The 10,397-nt window shown below is 46.3% G+C and overlaps 1 protein-coding gene across 2 annotated transcripts in view; it reads left to right on the top strand.

The window, feature by feature from the left end:
• Positions 1-9,602: 9,602 nt before the first annotated feature.
• The window catches only part of MARCHF7 (membrane associated ring-CH-type finger 7), a 51,564-nt gene continuing 50,769 nt past the window's right edge, over positions 9,603-10,397 (top strand). Inside the window, exon 1 of one of the 2 annotated variants that reach the window (XM_040357895.1) lies at positions 9,603-9,703. The gene's annotated coding sequence lies outside the window, so the exon portion shown is untranslated. The remainder of the gene's footprint in view (positions 9,704-10,397) is intronic. The other variant, XM_040357898.1, reaches the window with a different exon arrangement.

Genomic DNA, 10,397 nt, shown 5'->3' with positions numbered 1-10,397 from the left:
GATAATATTTGATTAATTTCACCATTATTCAATACTGCATATTAGTCAAAGTGATATTGCATATTGATCATTGCACATATGCTGGTAGGCAGTAAAGTAGATTTACTAAAACTGGTGCACTCAGAATCTGGTGTAGCTATGCATGTTAGCCAATCAGCTTCTAACCTCAGCTTTTTCAATTAAGCATTGGCAATAAAACCTGTAAGCTGATTGGTTTCTATGCAGAAGTGAGCCTGATTTTGCACTCTCCAGCTTTAGTACATGAATCCCATTGTGTCATTTATTTTTTCCAGTTTAATTTAGCGCTGCACTTTATATTTTGTATTATTCCTTTGTGCCCAATATCTGGGTTACAGTGTTCAGCTGCTGATTTTTTTTAACATAGTGCGGATGTAATAATTTGTATACATATTATTATTATTCATTTATATCGGCTTTTAAAACTTACAAAGGCAGGATTTTAGAAATTGGATGAAGGGTTTAGCACTGGGAAACATTTTTTGAGGCCTGGTTTTACAACTATGCATTTTGCAGAAATACACTACAGTCCATTTAACACGGTTTCCTATGGATGTAGTTCACATCTGTGCATTTTATGTTAAGGGCCAGGGACTTTTTTCTGGTTTGTGGTTCCATAGACTTCAATTGATCAAAAGCTTGTATTAAAAAATGCAAAATGCACCTGCAATATGCAAACTGCAACCTGCATAGGTGTGAATCAGGCATGAAAGAAATAATGCTTGAATAGTGCATTTTATATATATATATAAGACAAAATGGAGGAAAGAGGGACATTGTTCCAAATCAGGGGACAGTCCCTCAAAATCAGCAGCCAATCCCAGATGACGTCAACATATGACAAAACGCGTAGGTGTGGCCTGCGTCCTGACGTCATCACGCTCTTCGGAACAGACTGACACAGGAGAAGGAACGAGAGGGGACGCCGAGACCCGTTTTGCACACCACATATGTTTTATCTTATCGGGCATGCATTGCATCAACTTTTCTGGAAGTGCATTACCATTATTTTATTAAAACCTGTGTCGCAGTCTACACTATGGTTCTTTTCTGTTTTTTTATCTGAGATCCTTATCAGCGTTTGATTGAACCAGCTCCAGCCTAGAGTCTTATTGGGAGACTTTAAAACCCTGTGTTTGGTCTGACCGCAAGTTTGTGGTCTTATAGCCAGATTCAGAGAGAGTTACGCCGGCGTATCAGTAGATACGCCGACGTAACTCGGAATCTGCGTCGTCGTATGTTTAAGTGTATTCTCAAACTGAGATACACTTAAACCTAGCTAAGATACGACAGCCTGCGCCATCGTATCTTAGGGTGCAATTTTTCACCTGGCCGATAGGTGGCGCTTCCGTCGAGTTCGGCGTAGAATATGTAAATGCATAGATACGCCGATTCACGAACGTACGTGCGTCCGTCGCCGCTTACGTAAGGCAATTCCCGGCGTAAAGTTAGTCGAACAAATAGCTGGCCTAGTCAATGTTAGATATGGCCGTCGTTCCCGCGTCGAAATTCGAAAAATGTACGTGGTTTGCGTAAGTCGTCCGTGAATGGGCCTGGACGTAATTTACATTCACGTCGAAACCAATACGTCCTTGCGGCGTACTTTGGAGCAATGCACACTGGGATATGTACACGGACGGCGCATGCGCAGTTCATAAAAAACGTCAATCACGTCAGGTCACCAGACATTAACATAAAACACGCCCCCCCATCCTCATTTGAATTAGGCGCGCTTACGCCAGCCCCATTTACGCTACGCCGCCGTAAGTTAGGAGGCAAGTGCTTTGTGAATACAGTACTTGCCTTTCTAACTTAAGGCGGCGTAGCGTAAATACGATACGCTACGCCGCCTTAAAGATGCGTGCCCCTACCTGAATCTAGCCATTAGTATCTGGTAAGGAGACTACATCTCTCTCACTCGGGTGCTCACTTGGTGGAAGGAGGTTTAATCCCTGATATTACATCACCCATTATAAGAAGATTTTGGATTAATTTCTCACTCTTATTACACGCGGGACTGTTTTATGGACACTTTTTACCTTATTTTTGTTTATGTCACATTTTTGGGATTTTCATTCTTTTGGCTACTAACAGAGTGTTACTCACTCACCTTGTCTCCAGTAGTTATACACCATTTATACTAATCACGTTAGGTTTGTGGTTTACTATTTTGGTTAATTAATTATATACTCAATATTTTTTTCATTTTTGGTGTCATTACCAAACTTTCACATATATTGTTTTTGCGCTGTACCTCATTTTTTAACACAGTTGGCAGCCAGTGTGGTTTCCTGGCCTAGGCCGACAAGGCTCAGGCCTAGAGTGGCAATGTGCGGGAGGGGAAGCCGCCCCCCACACACAAAAAAACCCTACACGTCCTCCCAAGTCCCGGCTCCTGCCTCTCACGATCGCCTTCGGCACAAAAATGATCCCCCGGCGTCCGGCCTGTTGTAGCGCGACACTTGCTAATACCCATACCTCCCAACCGTCCCAGATTTCGCGGGATTGTCCTGCGATTCGCTGTAAATCCCGCGGTCCTGCGAGCAGTGCTATTGTCCATCCCTCCGCGATTACCGCGATCCGCGGTAAATCCCCTGGTCCCGCGATTCGCGGTAAATCCCGCGGTCCCGCGATTGGCGACAACCCCCCCGCTTACCGATAGGTAAAAATCACAAAGCAAACTTTACTACCGCTTTGAGCCCTTCACTTTGCTATGTTACAGTTACAGCAAAAATCTGAATCCTACCTCCACATATCCAAAAAGGAGTATAAGAACTGTCATAACCACTGACAAATGGCAGGAATAAAAGTTAGTACTGTGCCATGCAATGCCTGAACAATGTCCAGAAAAAATATGCTCTTATTTGTTTAGTACAAAGAGCTGTTACATTATCATAGAAGGAAATGTGGGTTTATAAAGGTGTGTTACACCTTGCCAACATATGCTACAGAGGAGTGACTAAATGACAGAAACAAACAGGTTTGATGGGAATTATTCTGGATTAGAAAAATAATACCAAAGAACAAAAGCACAAAGCCTTATATAATTATGATGAAAAAAATTGCTGAAAGCAAACCGTTGAGGCCTTCAAAGCCCAAATGGGACTTTGGACCCCAGTGGCAGGTACATTTGTTGTGAGCAATACTAAAATAACACTGAAAACCCAACTCCATACCACGTTTAATCTTTAGAGTGGACAACTTTTTCATTTAGTTTTGGCAGGGCTTTTTTTCTCAGACAATAGGTGCAGGAACTCCCTCTTTCTGAGTCACCCCTCTTCCTCGTCCCTACCCACCTCCGAGCACCGGCCCTTGGTTCCATCCCATACCTACCTCCCAGTACCACGCCTATTAGACAATACAGAACCAAGTATCATTTTGTGGTGCTAAGAAATTTGTATGAAATTTGGTAATGCTATCAAGAAAATCTGTAAAATCGATCTCCTGCAGCCAGAAACAATAGATCCCCCTAACAACAATGGACCACTCACAAAAAAATCCAACCCCAGCAACAATATACTCAGTACAACCAGCCTTAATAGACTCTCCTGGAGCTATCAACAATAGACCCCTCCCCCAACAGTAGATCTCTTTCAGCAACAACTGATCCCCCAGTAACATAAGACCCCCCCAGAAACAATAGACCCCCCTGCAAAAATAGATCCCCTCCAGCTAGAATAGATCCCCCAGCAGTGAGCATCAATACCCTACATCATACCACAGCACCCCTTGCCATTACATACAGTCAGTCCAGGAGGTGCCGGAACTGCGTTCCCCCGCGTTCCCGCTGAAAAAAAGCCCTGAATATGATACAATCCAGTTGTTTTTGGCTATCTTTTTTAAATTAAAGTGGAGTGTTTCACCCAAAAATTTTACTTTTTTTTCGGATTCCTCCCCCCCAGCGACACATTTGGCATCTTTCAGGGGGAGGGGGGGAGCAGATACCTGTCTAATACAGCTATTTGCTCCCACTTCCGGGCATAGATCGCTGCAGTATCCGCGGCGATCAACGTCATGTCCGCCCCCGCTGTCTTCTGGGAGACACACGTCTCCCAGAAGACAGCAGGGACCAGTAAGATCGGGCAGTGTAACTCGCGCATGCGCAGTAGTGAACCATGAAGAAGCTTCACTTCTTGATTCTCTTACCGAAGATGGCAGTGCCTCCACCCTCCACTTTGGGTGAGGACATCTCGGGCGTGTCCTAATATTAAAAGTCAGCAGCTGCAGTATTTGTAGTTGCTGACTTTAAAAAAAAAATCTTTCGGCGGAACTCTGCTTTAACCACTTAACGACCACCGCATGTACATATACGTCCACAGAATGGCACGTACAGGCAGATGGGCGTACCCGTACGTCCCTGCTTAGACGTGGGTCGACCCCCCCCCCCCCCCCCCGCTACATGCGGCGGTCGGAAATCGTCTGGGAGCGATCCGGGATGACGGCGCGGCTATTCGTTTCTAGCCACCCTCCCGCGATCGCTCCCCGGAGCTGAAGAACGGGGAGAGCCGTATGTAAACACGGCTTCCCCGTGCTTCACTGTGGCGGCTGCATCAATCGAGTCATCCCTTTTATAGGGAGACACGATCGATGATGTCAGACCTACAGCCACACCCCCCTACAGTTGTAAACACACACTAGGTGAAACATAACTCCTTCAGCGCCCCCTGTGGTTAACTCCCAAACTGCAACTGTCATTTTCACAATAAACAATGCAATTTAAATGCATTTTTTGCTGTGAAAATGACAATGGTCCCAAAAATTTGTCAAAATTGTCCGAAGTGTCCGCCATAATGTCGCAGTCACGAAAAAAATCGCTGATCGCTGCCATCAGTAGTAAAAAAAAAAAAATAATAATAAAAATGCAATAAAACTATCCCCTATTTTGTAAACGCTATACATTTTGCGCAAACCAACCGATAAACGCTTATTGCGATTTTTTTTTTACCAAAAATATGTAGAAGAATACATATCGGCCTAAACTGAGGAAAAAAATATTTTTTTATATATTTTTGGGGGATATTTATTATAGAAAAAAGTAAAAAATATTGATTTTTTTTCAAAATTGACGCTCTATTTTTGTTTATAGTGCAAAAAATAAAAACCGCAGAGGTGATTAAATACCACCAAAAGAAAGCTCTATTTGTGGGGAAAAAAGGACGCCAATTTTGTTTGGGAGCCACGTCGCACGACCGCGCAATTGTCTGTTAAAGCGACGCAGTGCCGAACTGTAAAAACCCCTTGGGTCTTTAGCCAGCATATTGGTCCGGGGCTTAAGTGGTTAAGGAGATTTTCCTTGACTTTCTGCCCCTGAGATATAACAGAAAGCAGAGAAATATCTCTCTAAACTGAGAGGAAATCCCTTCTTAAACCGTTTTCTCATTGGAAGCTCTCATCACTATTCCTATTCTGATGGGACTGTAACATTTTGGATTTCCCATCACTTTCTGTCCTAGTCATCAAGACAAATTGATTCATTCTCCCCAGTTGACACACACACAGCAATACAAACCTAACAGGAGTTCCAACACTTCCCTTCTCTATCCAAAATGAAAAAAGGTTTGGGCTTCAGACTGACATTAAGGGCCCTTTCACACATGCTTTCTGATCAGGTCCATCGATTTTTGCAGACCTAAACGTGACGGATCGGTGGTAGCCTGATATAAACAGACAGTGAAGTCCATTTATACCTTGCAGCTCATAGAGATGTCTTGGGTCTGTCTGTGTCCACCGGGCACAAACTCAATGGGCACAAATGTAAATGTAGCGCCTGTGTACTTTCAGTCCAGGTGCTATGTTAAATTTAGAGGGGGATGAGAGAGTTACTTTGCTCTCATCCGGTTGATTCATGAAAATTAGGTTTCTGCCAGGCTGGGCTGTCCTGTGATTTCATTCTGTGTTCTATCTCTGGGTGACAGGTGGCACCAGAGGGGTCCAGGCGGTGGAGCCTTCCTGCCAGCAGCCAATCAGAGGATTTTCTCCCTCGCGGGGCATGCTGGGGGAGGGTACTTCTGGGGCAGACGCCATTTTGGAAGGGTCTTCTTGTGTTCCTGGTTCCGGGTGCGGCACCAGGGCTCAAGTCCTGCGGGAACGCGTGGGAACGAAGTTCCTGCACTTTTTTCACAGCGGGAACTCAGTTCCCTTTGCAGGACTAGAGCAGCCGAGGGCAGCCGAGCCGCCCAAGCCAATCCTTCACTAAGCAGCGATGCCCAGCTCGAGTCACTGTCAGGGGCAGGCGAACCTAAGGCCCCTTTCACATTGGACCGGGAGCCGCGTTGGCGGTATAGCGCCGCTAAAAATAGCGGCGCTATACCGCTGGGATTGTCGGGGGAATCGGCCGCTAGCGGTGCGGTATTAACCCCCGCTAGCGGCCGATAAAGGGTTAATACCGCCCGCAATGCGCCTCTGCAGAGGCGCATTGCGGGCGGTATTGCCGCGGTTTCCTATTGTTTTCAATGGGAAGGAGCGGTATACACGCCGCTCCTCTCACCGCTCCAAAGATGCTGCTGACAGGAGATTTTTTTCTCTCCCGCCAGCGCATCGCCTCAGTGTGAAAGCCCTCAGGCTTTCACATTGAGTAGGCAGTGAAGAAGTTTTTCAGGCGGTATAGCAGCGCTATTTATAGCGCTGTACCGCCTGAAAAACTCCTCAGTGTGAAAGGGGTCTTAGTAATCCTTTATGTTACTGGCCGCATCCTGTATATGGATTCATCAGGTAGTGTGCAGGTATTCCGTCACTTCCTCGATGCCGCAATGTCTCCTGAGAGCTTTTGTCATTGTTCCCAGAAGACATTGCGGAGGTCTGCCGCGAGTTATGGCGGGATTTAGAAAGAACTTGCGGTTTAGTAATTATGCATATGAGTGTATCATTTTTTTTTTTTTGGTGGGGGAGTGGATCTTGGGTGGGAGTTCCCACATTTTTTTCCCCAGGACTTGACCCCTGTGCGGCACCCACCTTTAGGGTGTGCGCACATCACGGGCCCCGGCGATATGGCCTACCAGGCCGGGGGGGAAGGGTTCTACGCGGAGTTCTCGGTTCTGGGCCCTCATGGCTCGGAGCAACTGAAGCTATGGAGGGGCCCCAGTGATCGACTGGGTCCCCCCACATTCTGAGAGGAAGATCCCAAGCGAGTTGTGCTGTTCGATGGGGAGTCAGTCTGAGGTGAGCCCGGAGGCAGGCGATCCAACAGGGCCTAGACAATCCATCGGGGATCGAGGTCACTGGACACTGGAAAGTTGTGCGTTGCAACTTGTCAGTCAGTGATCCAAAACGAAGGAAAGCTACCTAATGGGAGATTCAGGCAAATGTGCATTTATTGAGAAGGATTTGCTCTATCATCTACGTTTCGGAGCATGGGCCACTCCTATTTCTACCAGAGCCAAGTCTGTGGCAGAGACTTGTTCCTTCTCAGAGTTCCGAGTGATACCCTGGCTGCCAGGTCGGTGTGAGAGGCCTGTCCAGGTACACTATACCCACTCCGGCTGGAGTGGCGACAAGGGTTTAGAGTCCCATTGGAAGCAGGATTGTTTCCGCCATTCATAGGCCTGAATCTGCAAGTTCTCCTTTCACCAACCTATCTCTATCTACCTCAAGTTAATTGTTTGCCGTGTTGGCGAGAATAAAAGCACAGAAAACGACACCCTGCTGTTTGGACATTCCGTCAGTGTCCGATCTGTCTGCCGTAATATCGCAGTCCCGCTAAAAATCGCAGATCATCGGCATTACTGGAAAATAAATCTTTCCCATAGTTTGTAGAAGCTACAACCAATCAATATACGTTTATTGCGATTAGATTTTTTTTTTACCAAAAATATGTAGAAGAATACATATTGGCCTAAACTGATGAAGAAATTTGTTTTTTAAAAACATTTTTGGGGATATTTATTATAGCAAAAAAAAAAAATTGTTTATAGCGCAAAAAAAAAAAAAAATACAAAATCGCAGAGGTGATCAAATACCACCAAAAGAGAGCTCTATTTGTGGGGGGAAAAGGGACATACATTTAGTTTGTGTACAATGTTGCACAACCGCACAATTGTCAGCGACGCAGTGTCGTATTGCAAAAAAATGGCCTGGTCATTAAGGGGGCAAATCCTTCCGGTCCTTAAGTGGTTAAAGATGGAAGGTAAAGGTAAAGGAAGGTATCCTCTTTAACATTCTTATTTTACCCAAAATGGAAAAACATGCCTTTAGCAGCTTTACTTTAAAGCGGGAGTTCTCCCGAAATTTTTTTTTTTAACATCAGATTGAGGCTCATTTTGTCAAGGGGAATCGGGTGTTTTTTTTTTTTCTTAAATCGAAGCAGTACTTACCGTTTTAGAGATAGATCTTCTCCGCCGCTTCCGGGTATGGTCTTCGGGACTGGGCGTTCCTATTTGATTGACAGGCTTCCGACAGTCGCATACATCGCGTCACGAGTAGCCGAAAGAAGCCGAACGTCGGTGCGGCTCTATACGGCGCCTGCGCACCGACGTTCGGCTACTTTCAGAAAATCGTGACGCGATGTATGCGACCGTCGAAAGCCTGTCAATCAAATAGGAACGCCCAGTCCCGCAGCCCATACCCGGAAGCGGCGGAGAAGACCGCTCTCTAAAACGGTAAGTACGGCTTCGATTTTAAAAAAACTACCCGATTCCCCTTCACAAAATGAGCCTCAATCTAATGTTAAAAATTAAGGAGCAGATCCAGAAAGAAATACATTGGCGGCAGTGTAGTGTATTTCTGGCGGCGTATTTCAAATTGGGCGGGTTGGGGGCGGGTTTCATTTAAATGAAGCGCGTCCCCGCGCCGAATGAAATGCTCTAATGCGTCGTCCGTGAATTTCCCGCCGTGCATTTCGCTAAATGACGTCGCAACGACGTCATTTTTTGAACTTAGACGTGAGTTACGTCCATCCCTATTCACGGACGACTTACGCAAAAAAAAAAAAAATTCAAATTTCGACGCGGGAACGACGGCCATACTTAACATGGCAAGTCTATCTATACGCCGCAAAATACCAGCTTTAACTATACGCCGGAAAAAGCCGACTACAGACGACGTTAGAAAATGCGACGGCCGCGCGTACGTTCGTGGATCGTCGTAAATCGCTAATTTGCATACCCGACACGGAAAACGACGTGAACGCCACCCAGCGGACGCCGAAGTATTGCATCTTAGATCCGAAGGTGTACGAAGACGTACACCTGTCGGATCTAACCCAGAAGCCGTCGTATCTTGTTTTGAGGATTCAAAACAATGATACGACGCGGGAAATTTTAAAGCACACCGGCGTATCAGTAGATACGCCGGCGTACTTCGTCTGTGGATCTGCCCCATGTTTTCGGGTGAACCTCCACTTTAAATTAAACATAAAACAAGCACTTCAGACATGCCACTATAACACGTTCAGATAATGTTTTATTAAAAACACAAGAAATGTATAAGGAAGATAATCAGTATTGAAAAGCAAAGCCATATTCAGGGACAACTCTCCAAAATCTGTTCCTCTCTACCCGCACTTGCCCATAACAAAGATGGCGGAGTCCAGACCCGGCACCGGTCACATGGTGTGCGTGAAGGGAAGGGCGTTGAGTGAGGGAGCCTTTTCTATGTCAGCTGACCGGCGTGCTGGGGCCCGTATGACATAAAAAGACGACGCCATTTTTCCTACGGGTTGTGGCAGGCCGAGAGAAGCAGAACTCGGACGGTGAGAGGAGGGGGGGGGAGAAGTGGCGGCTGTATCTGGGCGGGGTGTCATGGTGACAGTGAGGGGGGTAGGAAGTGGCTCCCCGCCGCCTCCATCGTGTCATGTTTACTATGATGGCTGTTCTAAGGAGCAGAGCGAGCCCCGGCCATGTAAGCGGACCTGTCATGGCGGTGTGGGTAATACAAGGCCTGGGGGCTGACACAGGGGACAGGTCCGCTTTATATGAAGACGGGGGATCCTATTGGCTGTCAGTGGAAATAGGTTTTCTTTGCTTTGTCCTCTTGGGAGTGCTGAGACCATGTCCTCCATGGAGGGGGGATGGGGAGGGTGTGGTCACCAGATTTATAGAGGAGGGGGGATCGTGACCCTATCTGCTCTGTTATGTGTTGGTGGAGAGTCACCCCCCCCCTCCAATGATTTGGTGTCATTAGAGTTGCATGCATCATATAATTATTGGGGGTGACCCTCTGCTGCATGTAACATAGATATTATTCGTATTTAAAAAAGCAGAACTTTATATTTGCTTGGACTGATACCCTTGTCAGCAATGGGCTCTGGGATGGGTTGGCACTGCCAGCTCTGGGCCATCTTCTGTTGATTACTGCTGGTGGCTAGTTGGCAGCTGTGATCATTGTATTCTGATGGCGGGGAGACCTCCTGCAGTCAGAATACAGAAATGCTATGGGAGGGATCC

This window comes from Rana temporaria, chromosome 6 (assembly GCF_905171775.1).
Source record: "Rana temporaria chromosome 6, aRanTem1.1, whole genome shotgun sequence".
NCBI classification, from domain to species: domain Eukaryota; kingdom Metazoa; phylum Chordata; class Amphibia; order Anura; family Ranidae; genus Rana; species Rana temporaria.
The sequence above is the reverse complement of the archived record's forward strand: the minus strand, read 5'-3'. Positions and strand labels throughout refer to the sequence as shown.